The sequence below is a fragment of the Sinocyclocheilus anshuiensis genome, unplaced genomic scaffold, assembly GCF_001515605.1.
Source record: "Sinocyclocheilus anshuiensis isolate Anshui unplaced genomic scaffold, SAMN03320099.WGS_v1.1 scaffold1862, whole genome shotgun sequence".
Classification (NCBI taxonomy): Eukaryota; Metazoa; Chordata; class Actinopteri; order Cypriniformes; family Cyprinidae; genus Sinocyclocheilus; species Sinocyclocheilus anshuiensis.
This window is the reverse complement of record NW_015546125.1, coordinates 197486-223248: the sequence shown is the minus strand read 5'-3', so window position 1 is coordinate 223248 and position 25763 is coordinate 197486. Positions and strand designations below refer to the sequence as shown.

General features: G+C 37.0%; 1 pseudogene; it reads left to right on the top strand.

Moving 5' to 3' along the window:
- Nucleotides 1-25763, top strand: part of LOC107701032 (leucine-rich repeat-containing protein 16B-like) — a 43703-nt pseudogene that overhangs the window by 4424 nt on the left and 13516 nt on the right.

Sequence of the window (25763 nt, the reverse complement as noted above, 5' to 3'; positions counted from 1 at the left end):
ACACATTGCATTACACCAAATACACAACATAATGTTCTTTTTAGCAGCATCATATGACCCCTTTAACCTATTAACATTTTAACTAGTATTTTTAGTTTCCTTTTCTGTTTAAAAATATTTATAGTGTAATGTGAACATATAGTTAGAATACAGGGAAGTTGAGGTCATTTTTCAACCCTGATCTTTTTTAGATGCATAAAGCATGTGATGTTTTACTGCTTTAAATGTCAAACTGTTGAAGGCACGTCTCAAAAGAACCAGCCAGTTAGTTGTGTGTTTTCTTTTATGGAGAATTACAATCACTCATCATCCCTTGCTCTTTGTTTATGTGTGTGTGTGAGGTGGTTATTGAGACGGACAGGCAGATCTACTCTCTTAGCCTGATGTCAGTGCGAGATCTGGAAGCTGTGGTCAGCCATGTCACCGCCTCACTCAAGAAGATCTTCCCTGATTCATCGCCAGGGTGAGTGATCTGTTAATCATCACAGCTGATCTAATGTCTTGCATTACTTCAAATGCTTTTCGTTCATCTGTTCATTCATTAGATTTCCATTTCAGTGCTTTTAAGGAAAAAATATTGTCTTATCCAGTTGCGCATTGTGGTTTAAAATGCAGTGTCCAAATAATTAGGTATAGTTAGAATAGCAAAACAAATAGGCTTATCAAAATGTTGTTATTGACATCAAAGCCAGTGTGTTCGGTCCAAATCTACAGTACTTTGGCACGAATGCAAGCATGGGCAGGTGTAATGACCTCATCCTCAAAGACTGTGAGCAAAACTGTGCAAGGTTTTCAACATAAATGATTATAGTTTTAACTAAAATTTAATTACATTTTTATAATCATTTTTTTTAAACAACTAAATAGTCTTTATTCACACATAATAACCAAAAAAATTAATATTTTCTATTCTTCATGGCATTATACAGTTTTTATGTACTTTTCCACAGTCTTTGTTGTAATTGACTGTAATTAGGCATCTGAATAAAAAAAAAAGCTTTACTATTATTTTCTGCATTTCTTGTAGAACAGTAAATTCGAAAATGTATGGATAACAGTAATAATTATATTTTAGCATTAGAAATACTACTGTGACTAAAGAGCTTACACATAATAATGGATTAACCATTACAGAAACATAAAATACATGCATGTATGAATATGCATACATATCAAAGACAAGACGTCACCGTTTTGGTGTCCGCATCAAATTACATTTATAAAAGTATATACATAAAAAGACATGTTAAATGCAAGTAAAGAGTCTACTTTCATATTTCAAATAACTTTGGTGAAAATAAAATGTCAAAATATGGGGGAAATAATGTTCCAAAGTGAAAAATTATTATTCAGTGTAATGGTCCGGACTTTGATTTTACCATTACATCTTTAAATAAACATATAAAATATTATGACAGGAGAAATGGCTTGAAGGAGATGAGATGGAATAGGATCAAGCGGACAAGTAGTAGGATGATTAGAAAGGATGAGTTTGGAGACTTCTGCCTCAGAGAGTGAAGAGAAGGATGTGAACGAGTGTATGTTTGCTGGTAAGATGTGCTTGACAGATTGTGGTGTGAAAAATTGTGCACTGATGGTTTTAATTTTATTAATGAAAAACGTGGCAAAGTCGTCAGCCGTTAGAAATATATAAGAAATGATATAGCCTATTAAAAAAAATTAAGAGAATTTGGAAAAGAGCTTTTAAGTTGAGAGAAAGGAATGGAATAGAATAGAAAATATGCCGCTATAATGTTATTACAACTGGGTCAAAGACGAGATGTCACCATTTTGGTGTCCTCATCAAATCAATTTTACAAATGTAGTTTTTTATACATAAAAAGACATGTTAAATGCAAGTGAAGAGTCTACTTTCATATTTCAAATAACTTTGGTGAAAATAAAATGTCAAAATATGGGGGAAATAATGTTCCAAAGTGAAAAATTATTATTCAGTGTAATGGTCCGGACTTTGATTTTACCATTACATCTTTAAATAAACATATAAAATATTATGAAGGTAATTTAATGCCTAAAAGATTTGCATATGCAGGGTAAGAGTTGTGGAAGTGTATATAAGACTGCAAGCGTAAATTAAATTTGCATACGCAAGAGAAGCTTTGTAAAGGTAACTGTTACTCGTAAGTGTAATTCAAGTATTGTGAAACTGCAGCTTCATGCTAACGCAAAATAAATATGATCTGCATTCTTCTGACTTCCATTTTTCCGCACTTACACTTTTGGCACGTTGTTTTCGCTAAAATACGGTCAAAAGTACTGCAAGCCTGTGAACAGTGATTTGCAAGTGAAAACAACAGTTTAAAGAACTGCAAAACGGATTGACTGCATAGAACCAATCTGTATGTGTAAAAAAACTACACTGCACTACACTAACTGTTGCAAATGTCTAAATGACTGTGGGGCAAAAAGTTCCTGAAATAAACCGATATGTACAGCTCCGTCTTTCTTTTCTCTGCACTTACAATTTTGGCACGATTCTCTCACTAACTGAGTTTTGCAAGCGTGAGGGGGAGGGCGAGTCCACCACCTTCTTGTAGCCAATCACATGAGGCTCTCGCTGACTCTCCATTTACTCTTATCCGATTGGTTCAATAAACACATAATATGCCAAAACATTAATCTTTTGTGCCGAAGATCATTCAGTGTAACATGAACAAGAAGCCATTCTGAAATCATATAAAAAACTGACAATCATTCAGCAGTCTTTGACATCATCAGATGGCACCCTGAAGACCGTGTGGTGCTGCAGAAAAGTGAATTTATTGCTCTTAAATATTTGATAATTCCACCTTTTCATGGTGTGGTATCAGAAGTTACAAAAACACATGCCATTCAGTGAAATGCCAAAAAAACACTTTTATTGTTAGAGTTTTTGAAAAATAAGTAGATGTTGTAAATAATTGTGATTAACTTTACTGGCCAACCTCACTGCTTGATACAGGTGGCCAGCTGATTGCCTGCAATATAAGCAGAAGTAGAAGTTTCGTCATTCAGGGTAATGTTTTTGTCATGTGGTGTAATGCAAATTTTCTGTTACACCACAGTGTCATCCATTATACTGTATGACAGTATCACTGTAGAAATAACTATTTTAGCATCTTATTTATATTACAGATAAATGAGGAATGTTTAACATTGACAAATATGTGTTAAATGTAATAAATATTAATATTTGAATGCATTTTTGTATTGATTAATTTAAATTATTGATTAATTTTGGATGCCCACGAACAGAGAGAGCTGCTAGTCACTGTAAAAAGCCAAAAAACTAATAAAGTAAGTGCGGACTCAGTAGCTTGTGTGGCACTCTAAAGCCTGTTCACACCAAGAACAATAACTATAAAGATAACTATAACAGTAACTATGCTAGCCTCCACAACAATGAACGACAGCAGCTGCAGGTTTATCATCTGCCGCTTTAAATGCTCGAGTTCTTTAAAGTGGAATGGATTCTGATTGGCTGTCAATGCTTTCATCATTCATCAGCTGTTAAAAAAATCGCTCTGTGCTTTCAAGAATATAATTTCTCTGTGCAGTTATCATTAGTTGTGCTGTGGAATCTGCTATTCTTTTATATTTCGAATTATTTTTTTTAACTATATCTTTATCATTATCATTATAGTTATCGTACTTGGTGTGAACGTGCCTTTAGCAAGGAAAAGAGAATGGTATCGAGGATTGCAATTGTCAGAATAACAGCTTGCCAATATTTCTGAACAGAGAGTCTCCCCTCACTACAGTATGTCACAAGTTCAGCTTCAGAGGTCACTGAGGGGATTCTCCACCCCAAACACTCATCCTGATAATGTCATTTATGTTGGCAAACATAAGTATTATGTTTAGAATAGAATAGAAAGTATTAATAAATATGGCTGCATGCAGCAATTTTTGGGGCAGAGCAAGTCAGAAACAAAGTGACAAGCTAAGCAAGCATGGTAGGGGAGCATCAGAACAGTAGAATAAAATGCTTATTATATTTCAACATCTGCTTCTGCAGTCATTTACTCAGGAATATTATTAAAACTAATTTAATGACAGACTAATACTAAAAACATTTCAGTTATGGGAACAATGGCAATATTATCTCTCTTTTTGCAAATCGTCATTCAGAGTAACAAACCATGGTGATTCAGCGAAACAGATATATTTATGTAAAAATGAAACAATATACTTATTCTGACCTGTACTCATTTTCTGATCATACTAAATTTTAATATATTTTAAATGACTTTCACTTCCTTACAAAAACTTATTGCTGACAAATGTGTAAAACCTAGTGGTTTGAAGGTCATTAGCACAGTATAAAGATTTAAAAATTAAAGTTAATTGGTATGTGAGGGATGCACTATGATGCTTAAATATAGTCTTTTATAATTTCATCAAATAATTCATGTTTAAAATATGCCTAACAAGATTTTTTGGTATATAAATATTGCTACACTGAATGACATTTTATTGGGTGTCCTCTGTAAATCATACTAAAAAATGCATGATAGTCATTATTTTTTGTTCGGAAACATATAAAAGTTAAACAGGACACATTCTAATGTATGGGGGAAAAAACTAAATTTAAAGCTGTATTACACTTTTATTTTTTTGGTGCTTGAAACACCCTTTTCGTCTTTGACCCATTATACATATACACACAGTGGGTAGAAAAAAGAATCATCCCCTCTTTAAAATAATCACATTTTGTTGCTTTGCAGCCTGTACTGAAGACGGACACAGTTTTTGTTTTATCCAGCTGTATTTACAGGGAAAAAAAAAATCACAGTATCGTAGATGGAAAAAGGATCACCCCCTTGTGTCAGTATTTTGTTGAAACACCTTTTGCTTTAATTACAGCCTTTAGTCTGTTGGGATTTGTCTCTACATTTGTTTCTACTAACTTTGCACATCTAGACTTTGCGATATTTGCCCACTCTTCTTTGCAGAACTGCTCAAGTTCAGTTAAATTTGTTGGTGAAAGTTTGTGGACTGAAGTCTTCAAGTCATTCCACAGATTTTCAGTGGGGTTTAAGTCTGGTCTCTGACTAGGTCATGCAAGGACATTCACCTTTTTCTCCTTTAATCACTGTGTGCTCAGTTTTGCTGTGTGCTTTGGGTCATCGTCATGTTGGAAGGTAAACCTTCTTATTGACAACTTTCTGGCAGAGGGCAGCTGATGTTTCTCAAGAATTTGATGGTATTATGCCACATCCATTTTTCCTTCCATCCTGACAAGTGCTCCAGTCCCTGCTGCAGAGAAATACCCCATAACAGGATATTTCCACCTCCATGCTTTACTGTAGGAATGCAGTTATTTGGATGGTGAGCTGTATTGGATTTCCGCCAGACATTTTGTTTGGTGTTGATGCCAAATAATTAAATTTTAGTCTCATCTGCCTCAGAATCTTCAAGGTGTGTTTGGGAAAAGCTCAGTCATGGCTGCATGTGACCTTTCTAGAGGAGTGGCTTTTTTCTTGCAAGCCTCCCATACAGCCACATTTGTGGAGAATTTGTGATATTGTTGTCACATGCACACAATGACCACTCTTTGTCATAAATTCCTGCAACTGCGGAGTTGCTGTAGGCCTCTTGGTCGCCTCTCTGACCAGTTTCCTCCTGGCTCCTTCATCCAGTTTGGCAACGTCCTGATCCAGGGAGGGTCTGTGTTGTAACAAATACCTTAAACTTCTTAATAATAGACTTCACTGTGCTTTTAGGCATTAAAAAAACCCTTTGAAATTTTTTTGTATCCATCTCCTGACTTGTGCCTGTCCACAACTTTATCCCGGAGATCTTTTGATGGGTGCCCATAGTTGATTGTTCACTTCATTTGCATTGCCAAGGACTGAAGTGCTCCAGGAAAGCTCTTTTTATGCTGAGCTAATCAAAATGACCACAGCTGATCACAGTTGAAAGTCGAAAGTCGAATGGCTTTGTGTGCCATTGAGAAGTTGATTAGCTACACCTGATTCAGTTTACAAGTCATTTTTAGGAGGGGGTGATCCTTTTTCCAACTCAGTGATTCTGTTTTTTTTTTCTGACATGTTGGTGTTATATCTTTCACTTGGATGTTATAAGTTGCACTGAGTAAATATAGCTGGATAAAACAAAAACTGTGTCCATCTTCATTTCAGGCTTCAAAGCAACAAAATGTGATTATTTTAAAGGGAGGCCCCCCCCCCTCCCTTTAAAATAATCACTATAAGGTGATTCTTTTCTTGTGCCACTGTATATATATATATATATATATATACACACACACACACACACACACACACATACACACACACAGTTTACAGACAGAATACATATTTTGTCATTTTAGAAATATAGATAACTTTTAACAAACAGATTTTTCCAGTAGTATTTTTAGATTCTGTTTCTATTTAAATTGCATACATATTTCTAGTAAAGGTATGGTCACATTAGCAAAATGTAGGCGAAAATTTGCGGGCAAAAAAATAACCATTTTCCATAGTGTAGAGACTTATGACAGCTTTCTGTTGGTTGGCACGGCAAATTCGCATGACCAACTAGAACATGAGTAAAATCTGCGTGGGTACTTCTTTGCCCTTACACGAAACTCCCAATTGCATGGATTCCTATTGAAATGACTGGAATTCGCCCGCAAAATTTCACAGAGCAATGGTAAATGTGATCACACCTAAATATAAACATATAATTAGATACAAAGGGCAGTTGAGGTAATTTTTCAACTCATTCTTCCAATAAATTAAATATGACCCATACTACATTAAATACAGATTCATCTGCAACAATGATATACACATTTGTGCTGACCATAATGTAGGCCCATTTTATGTACTCAATGTCTTGTGTAAAATCTGGGTCTTGAAGCAAAACCACTGCTTTCATCAATCATTGTAGAAAAGTGGATGATGTTTATATAGTTTCACTTTTCCTTATTATTCCTTGTGATAAACTCTGATGGCCTTCACTGATTTGACTCACTTCTTCTCGAAAATCTTAACAGATTTATCTGCCCACAAATGGAACAAACATGACCTTTAGTACACATTATCTAATGCCATCAAGTAACAGCATGATCATTGCGTATAGCAAGTTATTTCACCACTGACTGGAAAACTAAAGAAAGAATTTGTGTTGGCTGATGTGTTTTCACTGATCCCACACTTCCTTTATCCCCCTCCATCTTTTTCTTCCTTTCAGGAAGTTGCTGATGAAAGTTCCCCCTGACCTCCAAGAGCGGCTATGCAGTCTTGCCTCCAGAGTTGAAGAACATGTGAATGGAGCAGTTGGACCATGTGGTCAGATGATAATGTTATCACTCACCAAACAGTTTGTGTGATCAGCTGTAGAGAACATCTACATGTTATTTAGATCTAAATACTTTCATTTGATTTCTACGTTCTTTTTGGTCCTCTACAGGAGGCTTTTCGGACACTTATGCAGCTTTGTGTGACTTCAATGAGTTCCCGTGCTGTATGGAAGTTCAGTGGGTGTGTGGTAATCACTACTAATAAGAATCACATTTTCAAAGGTTATGCAATGATGCTTTTAAGGACTGTTGCTCCTGTGGTTTCTAGGACGTCGATAATATTTACCATGTTCAGAACTGTCGGGTTTTCAACCTCATTGACTTCAGTCATTTAGACAGCAGGTAGATACAATCACTTATACCTCTAAATAAGAAATTAATTTATAATATATATGACATTTTATATATATATACATTTTTATAATATATACCATATATACATTTATTTATGCAATTTGAATATATAAATCTTTAATACACTGCCATTCAAAAGTGTGGGGTCTGTAAGATTTTTGAAAAAAAGCCTTTATTCTCAATTTGTTTTTCTCTCTCAAAAATACAGTAAAAGCAGGAATCTTATGAAATATTATTACAATTTTAATTAACTGTTTTCTATTTTAATACATTTTAAAATGTATTTTTTTTTATGATGGCAAAGCTCAATTTTCAGCAGCCATTACTCCAGTCTTCAGTGTCACATGAGCCTTTAGAAATCATTTTAATATACTGATTTGGTGCTCAAGAAACATTTCTTATTATCAATGTTGGAAACAGCTGTGCTGCTTAATATTTTTCTGGAAACTGTGATAGTTTTTTTTTTTTTTTTAGAGATGTGAAAGTCTTTACTGTCACTTTTGAACAGTTTAATGCATCCTTGCTGAATAAAAGTAATAAATAAAAAAAAAAAATCTTACTGACCCCAAACATTTGAATGGATGTATTTTTAATATATAAATCAATGCCATTGTTAATATATCTTTTCTGATGTTGTGATATTTCTTAATAATCTGTTGAAAATGTTAACAGAGACTTGGCTTTAGCAGTGGGTGCTCTGTCCTTTAACCAGTGGTTCACCAAGATATGCAGCAAGGACTTCAAACTGGTATGAATGGATACTACTGGGCCAAATAATCATGAATACTGACGAAGAAAGCTGGAAACTTAGAGCAGAATGGTTGTGTTTAGACTTGGCTTATCCACTCATGTCAGACCTCCGTCTCCTCTCGCTCCTGGTTGTGGAAAGGTCAGATAAAGGCCACTTGCCAAATAATAAATTGTTGTTCTGACCATGAGGCATGACAAGACATGCTCAAGGGTGACTTTGATCTCAGTGTGATACAGGATACTAATTTAAGATGGAGAGAAATAGAGAGAGGATTGAAGGATGAAGAGAACAAAGAATTGTAGCTGAAGCTGCTCTCTTCAACCAAACAAGCATCTTTTTATTTAAATTGCGATTCTTTGTGGCTGTACAGCTATCACAATTCGTCCCACATAACATTTTTATCATAGTGCATCATACTCAATTCATGTCAATCTTAGTGTGTTGTCCATTTGCCTCCAAAAATGTTGAGAATTGTACGTTCTTGATCAGCCTCTGCTCTCTGTTCTCAGACGCCTGATGTGCAGGAGCAGGTCCTCTATATGATCGCCCGGTCCTGTGCTCTGGAGGAGGTCAGTCTGGAGGCCAGCGGACTCAAAATGTGAGTTTCATCAAGGCCCTTGCGCTTGTGAAAAGCTAAACACATTTACCCAATGTCTTTGAAATTATTGTTGCATCTACGATGCAGGGATTTTGCTGTCAAGATGGCCAGCGCTTTTCGGGACAGTTCTGCCTCTGCTGTCCATATCATCAACCTGTCTGTCAATGCTATTGAGGATAAAGGTACTGATGCAGATATTCTCTCTGATCTGAGATCAGGTCTCCGTCTGTTCAGATTTCTCCTGCGTATACATGCTGATGTTATGATTTCTCTGTTTCCTTGCACTTAGGTGTGATTGCTCTCAGTCAGAGTTTAAGCAAATTGCCACGTGGCCTCAGTCAGCTGTATCTCTCCAAGGTCTCTATGTCCGCAAAAGGTGCTGCGTTGATCTCTTACTCGCTTTTATACATTTCAAGATGCTATTTCATGCCTACAAAAGTAATTAGATACATTTTCTGAAGACAATAGCTTTGGTTGACATGCTGTTGCTGTCTTCAACCTCTTTTTCTCTCTTCCTTTTGCCCTAGGCCTGGGCTGTTTGGTTCAAGTTCTTCATCAAAGTACATCTCTCTGCAACACTCTCACCCACCTAGACTTGAGCGGAAACATCAGCTGCCTTGCGACAGAAGAGGCTATGGTGAGTTTGACACTATTTTCACTGGCCCACCACAAAAATAGCTATTTATATTATACATATAAAATATTATAGATACACAACCATTCAAAATGTTCAGTAAGATTTCTAAATTTTTTGAAAGAAGTATTTTAATGCTCACCAAGGCTGCATTTATTTGATCCATAAAATAAATAAATAAATAAAATAAAATAAAATAATAATACTATTGTGACAGTTTACAACTGTTTTCTGTTTTAATATATTTTAATATGTAATTTATTCCTCTGATTGCAAAGCCGAATTTTCAGAAGCTAGCTATTATTCAGAAGCTATTAACCTTTAGAAATCATTCTAATATGCTGATTTGGTGCATTTCTTGAAAACAGTTGTGCTGCTTAATATTTTTGAGACACCGCGCTACATTTTTTTCAGGGTTGTTTGAAAGTTAAATAAAACAGCTTTTACTTGAAATATATTTTTTTGTAACATTTTGAATGTTTTACTGTCACTTTTGATCAATTGAATGCATGCTTATTAAATAAAGTATTTTGTAAATAACAAAATATCTTTAAAAAATTGTAAATTTTTCCTGGAAAACTGAAAAACCATAACAGTTTCAGCTGAATTTGACAAAAAATTGTTTTGATCTATGATCTATGAACAAATAGTGACAATGTGGCACTAGCCCAAACGTGTCATTCTTGTCAACCAGCCTGAAACTTCCTTAACACTTGCCCGCGGACTTATTGTTGATCATTGTATGGGTGTATTATATATGGATAATTTTCAATTTCAGTGTTCTGCTATGTTGTAGAGGGGAATGGAATCAATGATGTGTTTCAGTACATTAACTTTTTTGTTTCGAGGGACTATAAATGTTGTTTGCAGTCATTGAATGATTGTGATTATAGAAGCCATGTCTTGGTTTCGCGTTGCTGCATATGTCTGCCTTTCTGTCTCATAGGTTTTATTTAATGCCAGCATTGCAAAACTTAGCAAAAAGGAGTGCATAGGCTTAAACACTTGCGATGGCTTTGAAATACCATGCTTGACTGTCTCTTTTTAGAGCCTCTTTAAGTTCCTATCTGCTCCAAATGCAGTATCACACCTGGACCTCAGTTACACAGACTGCCCTCTAGACACGGTGAGTCAGATCAGTTATATATCTTGTTTGATTGTTATTTTGTAGTGTAAAATGGATTAGGGAGTAAAATGGAAGTTAAATGCTGACATATAATATTCATCCAATATCAAAGCTAGCTGAGTTGTAAACCAAATAGTGCTAGATTTTTTCACTACAGTAATTCCTCTAAAATAATCTAGAGTTACCTTTCTCTGTCTTTTTCTGTTTCTCTCTAGCTGTTTGTGTCTCTGTCTGTGGGCTGCTGCACTACTCTGAGCTACCTCAACCTCTCCAGGAACACTTTTTCTCATAGGTGAGCCAACAAAAGTGACATTATGGATTATAAGTATCTCTACACAGGCTGTGTGTACATACTGATCTGTGTGGCTGTACTAGGAAAGTACGAGAGGTCACTCGCAGTGTGAGGGATTTCTTCAGCAAGAGCACTGTGTTAAAATACGTGGGATTGGCTGGAACTAAACTACCTCCAGAAGCTCTCAGGTATGGGATTTGTGCCAATATTAGCATAAATGTGTGTGTTACAAGCTTGAATACATCTCCTGTTATAGGCAATTTGCATCTGTTTGCTTATGGCCTAAATGTCTGTGATGAGTTTTGTGTATCGTAACATTCCAAAACTTGGGGTCAGTCAGATTTTTTCAAAAATATATTGAAAACAATAATATTGTAAAATATTATACCATTTAAAAGAACTCTTTTCTATTTTAATATATTTTAAAATGAATTCCGGTGATGCAAAGGTGAATTTTCAGCAGCCATTACTCCAGTCTTCAGTGTCACATGATCTGAAAACATTAAAATATGCTGATTTGGTGCTCAAGAAACATTAATTATTATTATTATCAGTGTTGAAAACAGCTGTGCTGCTTAATATTTTTGTGGAAAAATATTATTATTTGTTTACTTTTTTTAATAGAAAGTTGAAAAGAACAGCATTTGAAACAGACATCTTTTGACGGTATATGTTTTTCTTGTATCATTATTAATGTCCAGTATAAATGTTATTTAGATTATTACTACAGGGCTTGGCCACCAACACTCATCTATCTGAGCTGGAGCTTGACATCAGCTGCTGTGAGGTACAGATACACACACATATACACATCAAAGTAATATAAAAATCTTTTCTTAAAATTGTTGGTGTGATTTTGTGGTACGTGTAGCTGAGGTCGGCTGGAGCTCAGGTGATTCAGGAACACATCTTTGAGGCCAAGGCCATCTGCAGTCTGGACCTGTCTGACAACGGTACAATCTCTTATTTTATTCTCTCTTTCATGCAGCCGGCACTTTATTAACCTCCCTTTATACCTCCCTCTTTTTTTCTGCCAGATTTATTATATTGCTCTCATTATTTCACAACAGCACTAGAGGGGTTACAGGGTCTCTCCACACATCAGGTTATAAATCATATCTGACTGATACATGGAGAGATGGAGGCATACATTAATCTGACCCGCTGTGTGTGTGCATGTGTCTTCTTGCTGCTTAGAAAACCTCTTTTCATAAAATAAGTAAGAGGCAAAAAGGGCTGTTGTGTACATCTGTACAAATGACCTGATGATATTTACCACATTTTTTGGCATAGATTTTTAGTGAAAATCTGTGGAATGGATTTAAACATGGTAAACTGTTTTAATAACATATTCTAGTAACCAGGCATGATGTGATAAAGCGATAAACAATAAAAGCATAAAGTCAGAATAAAAGTAGATGAGGACAAACAATTATCATTCGGTTTCTGTTTTTGTGTTGCTGGGTAGCCCCGCCCACTGTGAAATCTCATTGGTCCAAACTCCCACTCTTCCTACCAGTGCATTAAATATCAGATATGTACTATCAAATATGTTTCCCCCCCTGACAATTCATAACTGCTCAAATATTTAGCATTTTAATGAAGAATTCATGTAAAAATGTTTAACAAAGTTTTTTTTTCAAACTGGGACACAAATGAAATTCATTCTCTGTAGCCATCAACAGCATGCCAGAGGTGCTGGCAGATGCTGATGGCAAAGTTTATCTTGTGTTTAAATTGGAATCTTGCTTAGTTGTTGAACTAGAGATCTGCTTAATAATAGAAAATGAAATCTTTTAAATGGTTCTTGAACAACTAGTGTTGCTTTTCAAGTTAGAAGCAATGTTTGTGAAAACGTTGAACCCTGGGAGAAGATGGAATCAGGTCATGCTATTTTTATAACCCAGGAGGAGACAAAGCAAATATAGGCGTTGTTGTATCTGCTACATGAGGAGAAAAGGCTCAACACATCAGTCAGAATAGCACATGACCCACTGGACCCACACTGTGCCGCTGCAGGGCGATCACACCTGTCTGAACACATATACAAACACAGAGAGCGGTGTCAGTGTGAAATAAATGAGAGAAATATTTGAATTGTAGAAGGTGAAAACATACATGACTGGACAGGTACAATGTCCCCAAACTCATTTGACACCTGTCAAATGTAACAGATTTATGGATCTTTTTATGGAATGGTATGCATGAAACGATCGTAATTCCTGCAAGATATCACTGAAATAACTGTGATCTCAGTTAAATAAATTGTCTCACACGAGTGCCACGTTTTTCAAAATGACATGTCATGGTAAAAAAAGTACAACTATTAAAAACATGTCTCAGTACCATTTGCCATTCTGTGTCTCTACGGCAAGCTGTTTTTAATATTTAATCCTTAAAACTTACAAGTATCTATTTTCATGCTACAAGTATTTACTTTTTAGCTACTATTCCATTAGGTACTAGTTCTTATTCTTTAGATACTAGCACCTTTTTAAAGGTACTAGTACTTATTCATTAGATACTAGTACATATTCATTAGATACTAGTAAATAATGGACACTAGTACTTATTCATTAGATAGTAGTACTTATTAGATACAACTACTTATTCATTAGGTATTAGTAAGTATTTAATAGATACTATTATATTTTTAATAGATACTATTATATTTATTTATTAGATACATGTACTTATTCATTCGATACTAGTACTTAGAGTACATTCTGTGTCGACCCTTTGCAGTATGTTTACGATTTCTCAACAGTTAACAATCAGGACTCAGTTTGGCTTGCTCAGCCAAATGTCCTAAATGGAATAAATAAAGGCACAAGAAGTGATAGGGCCAAAATTAGCTTGCTTTGCCTCTTCTTGACAGGTAAAAATACCATGTTTAACACAGCATGTAAGAAAGAGGAAGCGTGTCTAATTTGGTGGCTATGTGTGATGGAAGTTGTATGGGTCGCTTACTGTGAAATTAGTAATTTGTGTTTTCTTTCTGACAGGTTTTGAGAGCAATATGGTTACTTTAATTCTCTCCATTGGTCGCAGTCACTCTATTCGGCACCTTTCAATTGGACGGAATTTTGCCATGAAGTCTAAGTAAGTGCCATGAAGTCTAGGTGTGAATTACTCATATTTATAAAATGATATGCATGCTTTTTTTGGATGTTAGATGTTTGAGTGTTCAGGAAACCTATTTGAAAACAATTACCATTTTGGAGGCACTGAAATTACACATTTCCTTTGAAATATTTGTGATGCACCTTTCAGTCTATCCAGTCCGTCCTCTCTCTCCACGTCATATCTACCCTATTCCCCACGTCATATCATGCATATGATGCATATTTTAAATGCTGCCTCTTTCTCTCAGAGCTCTTACAGATGTGTTACACCGCCTTGTACAGCTAATTCAAGAGGAGGAGTGTGTAAGTACATAATTTGTAATAATCAGAAACAACTACACACACTTCTCATTATTCCATTAGAATGATATGAGAATTGCTGCGAAATAGGATCACTTCCCCTATCCACCATGAATACGAATACACCAGAATGTCCACCTACGGACCACAGCTCTCATATAGCGTTGAGAGTGGGAAGAGCTGCTGTTTTTGGCTCAGTTAACAGTGAAGATTGGTATTTGTGCTTCTGTGTGTGTTTGCGTCTGTACTAGTAATACTAGAATCAATAAAGAGAGAAGGTCCACAGAGACGCCCACCCCCAATCCTCCAGCAAGCCTTGAGTTTTAATTACCCAGAATCCCTCTCTATCAAGGCACGCCCGGGCTCAATAATTACACAAGCAGCTCTAACTCACATATAGGACCCATTAAAACAGACTCTCAACTTTATGTAACTTTATCCACATTAATAGGAGCATTTATGCTCTCCAAAGGATCAGAGCTGGCCTTTCACGACCCAACCTGCTCAGTAGATACTGCTTCTAAAGCTAATGAGACTCAAACCTTAATAGAAATCTTAATGAGACTTGTAGCCAAAGGTTAATGACTCCATGAAAATTACTCTAAATCTAAGATCAACGGAATTTGTTGAACTGACTATATAGCCCTTCAATATAATTTGATCATTGTCTCATACGTGCATTTGGCATGGAAAGTGACCTCCTTGACGTTTTTACTCTCTTTTTTTTTTTTTTACACTTTTTAGCCACTGGAGTCTCTTTCTGTATGTGACTCAAAGTTGAAAACTGGTACCACCATTCTCATCAACAGCCTGGGCAGCAACGCCAGCCTGTCCAAGATTGATATCAGTGGAAACTCTATAGGTGACACAGGAGCAAAGATGCTAGCAAAGGCCCTCATGATCAACACCAAGCTAAAGTAATTTTCCACACGCAGTGACTTACAGCATTTTTGTCAAGTTAAACATGTTCCCTGATCATTGTTCCTGTTAACCAGTCAGAATGTATAGTTAGGTTAAGGTTTATGATGGGGTTAAAATTATGATTGACGGGAATCTTTTTCCAGGATCAACAAAACATGTCCTATTTGGCAAAATTGCAGTCACCGTCCTTTCTTATGAAGGTTGTGCTTTGTTTTCTGACAGAACACTGGTTTGGGACCGAAACAATGTGACTGCTGGAGGATTTATGGATGTGGCCAATGCCATGGAGAAGTGAGAGTACCCCACAGACAAACAGACATTTTTAAATGACCTATATTTGTTAAAACATTGTGTATGTTCTATATGTGTGTTTTCAAACAGAAACTTGACACTACAGAACATGTCCATTCCAATGAGTGATGTTCTTCAAGCCTACCGAAACACTCCAGAGAAAATGGAGGAGGCTTTACAGAAAGTTAGTTCTTAATTCCAGAATTGTAGAAAGCCATGAGAACAGACAATGATATATAAATATAACTGACTCTTTTTGTATTTGTATATGTAGATCCAGACTTTTTTACACAGGAACAATCAGAGACAGTGTGGAACAGGTGAGGATATGTGTCATCTGCAGCATGGACTGAAGACCACTCGCTCTGAACAGGTTTGTGTGGATGTATACTTCCTATGTAATTATTACTGCCTATGATATAGTAGAATGTTATACTACATACTAAGGGTTCAGATCATTATAAGAAAGTGTTTCTATCTGTTTCTCTCAGTTAGTACAGGATCTCTGTAAGAAACTACAGGAAAGTGTGCATCCTTTAACCTGCTACAATATACAAGAGGTGCAGTCGGACATCTTGCTTGCAGAGGAAGCACTTCAACATGCAAAGACAGCCATTAGTGTATGAGATTACACATCTACATGGTTTGCAATATTACAGATTTAAAACCAGATTTTTTCTTACACTACGATTTAAAAGATTTTTGCATGTTTTTGAAAGTCTCTTATGCTCACCAAGGCTGCATTTATTTGATCAGAAAAATAAAATAGTAATATTAGTGAATATTAATTACATTTAAAATTATAGTTTCAACTTGAATACATTTTAAAGTGTGATTTATTCCTCAGATGGCAAAGCTGAATTTTCAGCAGCCATAACTCCAGTCTTAAGTGTCACACGATCCATCAGACATCATTTTAATAGGCTGATTTGGTGCTCAAGAAACATTTCTTGTTATTATCAATGATGAAAACAGTTGAAAAAAAACCCAGATGAATAAAGAATTCAAAAGAATTTTAAAAGACTTTCAGTTTTGATCAATTTAATGTGTTCTCAGTAAACAAAAGCATTAACTTAAAAAAAAAAAGTCAACCTTAAGCTTTTGAACTGTTGTGTACAAGCCATTCTTATTATCCAGTACTATTTGAACTTTCAAAAAATAAATATGCTTAAAAAAGTGTACACCAGACTTTCAGAAATATGTTATAATTTATCTGTGATATATTACAAGAAAACTGAGAATTAAGATTTACAGCCTCAAGTTGCTGAATATCTAACATATAATATATTAAGACACATGTGATCATGTGTCTTAATATGTCTTAACACATGTGATCATGTGTCACTGCTCCGGTTGTGTGTTCACGGTGTGTGTGTGTTCACTATTGTGTGTGTGCACTTGGATGGGTTAAATGCAGAGCACAAATTCCGAGTATGGGTCACCATACTTGGCTACAGGTCACTTTACTTTCACTTTCACTTTCAGGATATAAAAATACACTGCATAGTAGTAATGATTAATTTCTCTCTCTCTCTCTCTCTATATATATAGTTTTACATTTCCATAACAATGTAATGATGCTCTTAATATACTTGTGATGTTTGACATTTGGCCTTTCCCCACAGTCTTTCGCAGGACTCTATGAATTGGGCAGAGCGCCCTCTAGTGGTCACATGCTGAAATGCATTCTCAATGATGCTGCTACAGCCCTGAGGAGTGAGATTACTGAGGAAATCCAGGTAGAGTATAGTCATGTTTTTTTTTGGTGTTTCTGTAGTGTCTATTATGTAGTATGGATCGAGAGTTGTATGTTTTTTGCTTTAGTGGAGGTCACTGTAATTCGTTGGCATTGCAAATCAGATTTTCTCTTGTGTTGTGCAGGAACTGGCAACGGCAATGCTGCAGTCTGCCCAGCTGACCTGCCCCAGAGTCGTCCAGAGGTCGAGTGTCAGCGAGCATCTGGCAGAATGTGTGGCCAAGAAGACACGTCAGGCTGCGCACTTCATTCAAAACACAATGCAAGAGACCGAGAACAGCATCAGAAACAAGCTCAGGTGGGACACACATGCACATCACTATAAACCAGTGGTTCACAACCCTGGTCCTGGAGGCACCCCATCAACACTGCACGTTTTGCATGTCTCCTTAATCAAACACACCTGATTCAGGTCATCAGCTCATTAGTAGAGACTCCAAGACCTGAAATTGGTGTGTCAGAGAAAGGAGACATGCAAAATGTGCAGTGTTGGGGTGCCTCCAGGACCAGGGTTGGGAACCACTGCTATAAACAATATAAATATCTTGAAACCTCAAAAGATTTTTTTACTTTGTGCTCCCCTCTCTCACTTTTTCTCAGTGAACTGAAACTGTCCGTCAGTGTCTCTCTGGTGGGAAGTATAATTGATGAAGTTCTTCAAGATTTGTCAGTGGCTCAGGAAAAGCTGGTAAGTGTTTGCATTTATGAATGTGTATATTGAGCACATGAGAATTGTGTATGTGTGTGTATGACATGCAACATATATCTCGCTTGCTTTCAGGACAAGCACATGAGGGAGTTTTCCCAGTCCACCAATATCAAGGCCAATGTTCCTCAGCTCAGAGTGATGGAGCATGAATTCCCTACAGATGATGTGAGGACAGAGCATGTCTGCTCGATTCTAGCATTCCGATCCACCACTTACTCAGGACTTTTCCTTGGTTTTTATTTTGCACATACACTACCACTCAAAAGTTTGGGGTCAGTAATATTTTTTTGAAAGAACGTTAGCAAGGATGCATTAAATTGTTCAAAAGTGGCAGTAAAGGCTTTTACATTGTTGATATATGAAAAGTATATGAATATATTAAATAAATGCTATTCTTTTAAAATTTCTATTAATCAAAGAATCCTTAAAATCAAAGTAAAAATTTCCACAAAACAAAAATATTGATAATTATAAGAAATGTTCTTGAGCACCAAATCAGAGCATAAGAATGATTTCTTAAGGATCAGGTGACACTGAAGACTGGAGTAATGACTGCTAAAAATTCTGATTTATCTTCACAGAAATAAATGACATTTTTAAATATATTAAAAATAGAAAATCAGTTTTTACAAATTTTAATAATTTACAATATTACTGTTTTTACTGTATTTTCGAGTAAATGAATGCAGCCTTGCAATGTAAGAGACTTCTTTCAAAAGCATTAAAAAATCTTAATGACTGCAAACTTTTGAATGGTAGTGTGAGTTAATCATAAAGCATTTTAAAATCACTGTAAAACAGCTTTGTGTGGCTTGTTGCTTTTATAAAATTTTCTAATAATATAAATACAATATAGTTAATATTAGACTAATTATAGACTGTTTAAAGTTACCAAGCAAAATAACAGCATGGCCTAATAATATTAAGCGATGTCTAAAAGTCTGAGACAACTAATGAAAATTATTTTATTTTGTATTTACAAATTATATCATCATCATAGTATTTGAGTTAATTGATTAAATAATTGAGTTAACACAAAATCTTTGTTTGATTTCTTAGCATTTTGCCTCATGATCTACACCAGTTTGTCAAACTTGATGATCCATGTTCTCCAGTATGATCTGAGAATGATCCAAAGTGGAAGAACATCTTTATTAAGAAAACTTGTATTAAGGATCTGTACAAAAAAATAGAAATATATATATATATATTTTTATTTTTTTATAACATTTCTGTTTTAAATTTAACATTTAAATAAAAAAAAAAAACATTTAGACCCCTCATTTGCAATTCAAGTGATGTGCATTCACAAAATATCAATAATGTCTTCAACACAGCTTGTTTATTTTTCACATAATTTATTGTTTGATAATCAGTTTGATTTTATAAATTCAAATTATTTCAGTAATCCAAAGGGTGAGTTTGATTGCAGTGATTTGTATGCATTTAAGTTTGATTTTCTCTCTGCATGTCCACAGTATGTCCCTGTCATCTGGAGGAACAGCTTCCACTCCCGTAGCATCCGTCCCGCCCCTTCCATCAAAAGTAAGTCCCTTGTGTCTTGATGCCGACAAGTGCTTCTTGCTCAAGTCTCGCCCTTTGCCGTTTGTCTTTGCTTTTGCACTCCTAAATCACATGTGATTGGATGTAGCGTATACTGGTGACATCATAGCTGCGCATTACTTGAAAGATGATTGTAACAAACCCTGGCACTCACAGCACAGCTGTTGAGGTCAGAGGTCATGCTCAGGTCTGTTTAATTATACAGAATATATCAGAAGAGGAGGGGTTAAAGACTTGTCATTGCTCTTGTCTTATCTAAACAAAACCAGCATGATTTTTACAATCAATCAACTGTATATGGTTAAACAGACCTCATTCAACCACATCCTTTACTATAGCATGCGGAAACTTATATAATGGCAGCCCACTGTGTGTTTAACTTGTGCAGATTTGGGTATGTGATGCACTATGTACTGTAGTAGTGCTATAGTGCATGTGACTTCAAAAGCGTGCTTTGTTGTTTGAAGTCCTGTCTGTGAGAGCGGGATGCCCCTCTCATGGGATTTCCCCTCCCTGTCTAATTGGTCGTCTATCTGTGAGTCTGAGACAGTGGGGGGTTTGATTTTGGAAGGTCCCACCCTGTCTCTACTAAATATAATCAGCTGTGTAACACTGCTGGCAGCAGCTAACTGGAGCATAGCCCTGTTACGCTCACACCACTGAGCCCCTCAGACGAGGGAGGGGGCCACCCGCTTACAACCATGACAAAACCCCTCCCCCGGTCTGCCACCCTCCTCTTCCTCTGCTCTTTTGTGTATACCTGTCCTCTTATCTCTGCTGTCATCTTTCCTTTTCATTGTTCCAGTCATATTTCACCCCAAAATAAATCGGATGAAGAAATTATAAATAATTCGCTTAAAGAAAATGAAGCCTATTCAGACCATTTTGGTATTGTGAGATTACTATAATGCAAAACACTACTTTATGTTTATAAAACTAATACTTTACTTAAGCAAGGATGCGATAAAAAAACAACATTGTTTCCATAACAATATTAATCAGCCCAAACTGTTTTCAACAATTGTGTATATATATATTGTGTTTATTATACTGACTAACTGGCTAACTGTAAAAATTCCAAAACAAACAGTATTATTGTAATACAGTCAAAATATTACAGTAATATAATCACCACTGAGAACTAATGAATGTGATGTGATGGGGGGATGTGCTTAACTGTCATTAAAATAAGAAAATCATAACCCTTTTCAATTAGTCTTGATTTCCCATATCTAAAATATAATTAAAAAGAAATTATACTGTATTTTAATTGATATTGGGGTAAAACATGACATTCTGGAAGTGTTTTTGTGAGAATCCCTGGCAGCCTACATCAATCATGTGGATATCCTGAACCTTCCGTGATGTCCAGCTTTATCTTCCTCTTTCCCTTTTCCTGCCTTTTTCACTGATCTTTCATTCCCCCTCTTGTATCCTCTGCTGCATATGTGCAAATCCATCACTCCCTCCTTCTCTCTCGATCTATCTCAATCTATTTCCTCCTCTCTATGTAGATACATCATACAGGCTTCAGTATTTCCCCTCCCTCACTATCTCCCTCTGTTGTCCCTTATTTCCTTCCTCCCTCTCTCTCTCTGCAGGTTTGTTAGATGTGGAAGGGGAACAGCAGGCGCGTGCGGCCACACATCCCCAGCAGGAGGTAGAGGAGAGAGGAGGGGGAGGGCCTCAGGTCTCCAGGGTAGGATTGGAGGAGAGGAGGTGGGCCCTGTCGTTGTCATTGGCGATGGGGCTGTCAGTCACCACGGCAGGCCATCTGAAGCCAGGAAGCCCCTCCTACTCTGGGAGAGAGGCGGATGCTGCTGCCGCTCCCGCTGCTGCTGCTCCCGCTCTTAGCAACAGAGAGCCCCGGCACTCGGAGCCTGCACCTCCTCAGCCCCCTATGGACCTGCCCATCGAAGGACACACACTGAGGCACTACACCCGCTCCAGGCCCAGACCCAACCGCCGGAACAGGCAGCCTCCCAGCAAGCCGCAGGTAAGACAGCAGCACGGCCGTCCGGGAGGGTTGGGAACTGAGAAGAAAGGAGCAGGGTAAGGGTTTCGAGAGGCTGAGATGGGGACACTGGTGGTGGAGAGAGAGGGGGAGGGATGCTGCTTTCTGACGGCACTGTTCAGGTTGGTTCATCCGCAGCAACCCAGGCTCCTCCAGGCTCTCTCTCCCACATCTCCTCCTCTCCATCTTCTAATTTTTTCCTTTCTTTCTCTTGTAATATGCGGCGAGAGAGACGCTCAGAGAGAGGGTGCTGCTGTGGTGGGTTGAGATTTTTTTGGGTGTGTATCCTCCACTGCCATTTTCAGGCACCGTGTGTGTGTGCCGTCGTATTTGTGAGGCTCAGCTGGGTGGTGTGTGTATGCTGTCAGAAAGGGGCACAGTATCTGTCCACTGCTTATGGATGGTTGTGCTTGGTGTGACTGCTGTAGCATCTCAATTATTAATGTTCCCAGATCAAGGAGGGTTTCTCCCTCTTTTCGCACTCTCTTCTGTCACCAGGAATGGAGGATCCCTCTATTTGTGGCATTCCCAGGGTGTGGGATCGAAATCTGTTTATTCGCCCCTCCGTGAGGTTGTACAGATCGCTTGGGCGAAACTGATCGTGTGTGTAAATGAGATATAATGTTTAGGTTGGCACGTGACAGTCGTTGTATTTCTCCTGCCGATGCTGCAACGACCGTGTGTGGTTCCACTGGCACACTGTGATTCTGTGGAGCCCGTCCTGTCTTTTCTGTTGAGTCGAGTCTAATGTGAGATATTATATCCTCACTGCAGTGTCTTCATTACGTGAGTGTGAGATGGAGAGAAAAGAATGACAGAGGATGTATTTTTCCTCATATCGGTGTGTATCTGTAACACTTGTGCATCCTGTGAATGGTCATTTGATAAATGGTTGCCATAGTGATGGGCTTTATTGTGTTCTCAATTGTAGCTGCTCACACACACATGCCTTTACACTACCGTGTGTCTAATGTGCTCTGATGGCATGTTTATTGATGCTTCCATTGTGAGCTGTGATGTCTGTCTTTGATGCTCAGTGTGATAAGGGTAATGTTGTGCCCTTATTTGCTATTAACTGAATTTGTTTTTGTTCTGTTTTTTGCAAAAAGGTACTGTGATGGTACCATGTTACAATGATGGTATCAGATAGTATTACCACAGAATACCATGTTGCTGTTATGGTTTTTGGGTATGTACCATGATATATACACTACCGGTCAAAAGTGTGGGGTCCGTAAGCTTTTTTGGTAACACTTTAGATTAGGGAACACATATTCACTATTAGTTAGTTGCTTGTTAGAATGCTTATTACTAGCAGTTTGGCTGTTTATTAGTACTTATAAAGGACATATTAATGCCTTATTCTGCATGATCTTATTCTAGATCCCTTACCTCTACCCTATACCTAAACATAACTACTACAACAGCTACCTTACTTGCTAGCAATGTGCAGTAATTAGGAGTTTATTGAGGGAAAATTCTTAGTTAATAGTGAATACGTGTTCCCTGATCTAAAGTGTTACCGATTATGATTTTTTATTTAAAAAAAAAAAGCATTTATTTGATCAAAAATACAGCAAAAACGGCAATATTATGAAATATTATTCCAATTCAAAATAAATGTTTTCTATTTTCATATATTTTAAGATGTAATTTATTCCTGTAATGGCAAAGCTACATTTTCAGCAGCCATTACTCCAGTCTTCAGTGCCAACATGATCCTTCCGAAATAATATGCCAATTTGGTGCTCAAAATAAAAACTTACTATTATTAGCAATGTTGAAAACAGTTGTGCAGCTTAATATTTTTGTGGAAACCATGGTACATTTCTTTCAGGATTCTGTGATGAAAAGAAAAGCATTTGTTTAAAATATAAATCTTTTAAAACATTATAAATGTTCACTTCACTGTCACTTTTGGTCAATTTAAAGCATCTTTGCGAAATAAAAAATATTAATAATAAATGGACTGACCGCAAACTTAGTTTGGTAGTGTATTAAAGTGTCATGGTATTACCACAGCACTTTTTTGTAAGGAGTAATACCATGTGTGATTACCATATTCTTTTAGCATGTTGCTCATCGGTATGCCAAAAATACCATCATAGTGGTGTATTGTGATATCATGTATGATTACTATATTAATTTACCATGGTAGTTTGAAGCATGCCAAAGAATACAAGGTAATGTTTTCACAGAGGGGCCGCAAAAACCACGACAATGCCATAGTACTGTGATACTGTGTAGTATGGTTACCACTTTTATTACTCCTACTAGTGCCCCAAGATATGTCCAAAAATTCCATGGTAGTGTCCGCATAAATAATGGGAATACCATGGTACTGTACTGTGATATGATGTATGATCACTATATTTATAATGGTACTTCAAAGTCTGTCTAACAATACCATAATATAGACGTAGTGTCCACAAAAAAACATGATAATTCCATAGTACTATGATGCCATGTACATATGATTACAGCCTGTATTTACCATAGTATCCCAAAGCATGTCAAAACATACCATGGTATTACTGTTACAGTAGTGTCCACAAAAACCATGGTGATACCATAGTACTGTGATACCATGTGCATATGATTGCCACCTTTATTTACCATAGCATCCCAAGTTATGTGAAAAAAATACCATGGTATTACTGTTACGGTAGTGTCCACATGAATCACGGTAATACCTCAGTACTGTGATGCTATGTACATATGATTACCACCTTTATTTACCATAGTATCCCAAGTTATGTCAAAACAAAGGTGGCATTACCATCATAACAGTGTCCATATAAACAATGGTCCTGTACAGTGAAATGAGGCTCACCATTTACCATTGTGCTCCAAAGTGTGTCTAGGAATACCATAGTAATCATAGTACAACCATGGTAGTTTAGTTTGCACAAAAATCATGGTTTTATCATAGTACTTGCTGTGTAAAAATGTTGTGTCTGCTTGAATTAGCTTTTAGTGTAGTTAGTACGTGTGGTTGGTAAATTATAGGATGGTCTATATTGTGTAGTAGTCACACTATACTATTAGTCATCCTCCATGCATGAGACCTGTAGCTGTTTGTGTTGTCATGGCGACTGGTGTGCGTGAGTGTAATGCTGAATGTTGTCATGTCTACCTGTTGGTGAGTACCAGTCAATATGGACAGTTATTAGAGTGTGTATCCTCACACAGTTACACTCACACACAGATACAATCTAATGTGTAACCATTGTTACCAGTGTATATGTGTGTGTGTGTGATAGACAGTATGATTGTGAGTGGATTTCTGTCATTATACCTGTGTTAATGTTTAGTTGTATACTTGTGTTATCCTTGTTAACGGTGTATATTTGTGTGTGAGAGGTCATTGTGCAGGCAGCTTATTTCAGAACAGACACTCTCTGGAGAGTGAACAGGCACTCTCTGGCGCCAGTGTTATCGCAGACATGAGCACGGAGGGATGAAAACACCCCTGTCATTTCCTCTGATCACCTGAATGAGTATGTGTGTTATATGCTTATTCCAGTCAGCGTGATCTGTTGGTGAGGGTGTGTGTCCATATTGTGTGGCGGTCATACTCCTTGGCTGGTGAAAATCTAATGACAGGTGGTGCCTCAGGGAGAAGCTCGTGTGACTGGAGAAGAGATGATGCTCTGATGGTCCAGTATGTGTGTGTGTGTGTGTGTGTGTGTGTGTGCTTTTTTCCTGTATGTCCACGCAGGGCTGTCAGCAGTGTGGGACAACCAGGTCCAGTGATGAGGGGTGCCTCATATGGTAAAGCCACTGGTCTCAAGGAAAAATTGTGTTTGGGGCTCTGTGAGTTTTTGTGATGTCCCTGTATCCCTGTTAAAATTCTCTCTCTGCTCCTGCATGTTTGATGGCTGCATAAGCATTTCTTTTATTACCTCTCCTCTCCAGAATATCACACACACACATACACACACAAAGCTTTATTACAGAAGGATGCTCAACACTTCCAGTCTAGAATGACCGGTGTATGCCTCAATTTGATGTCCTGAA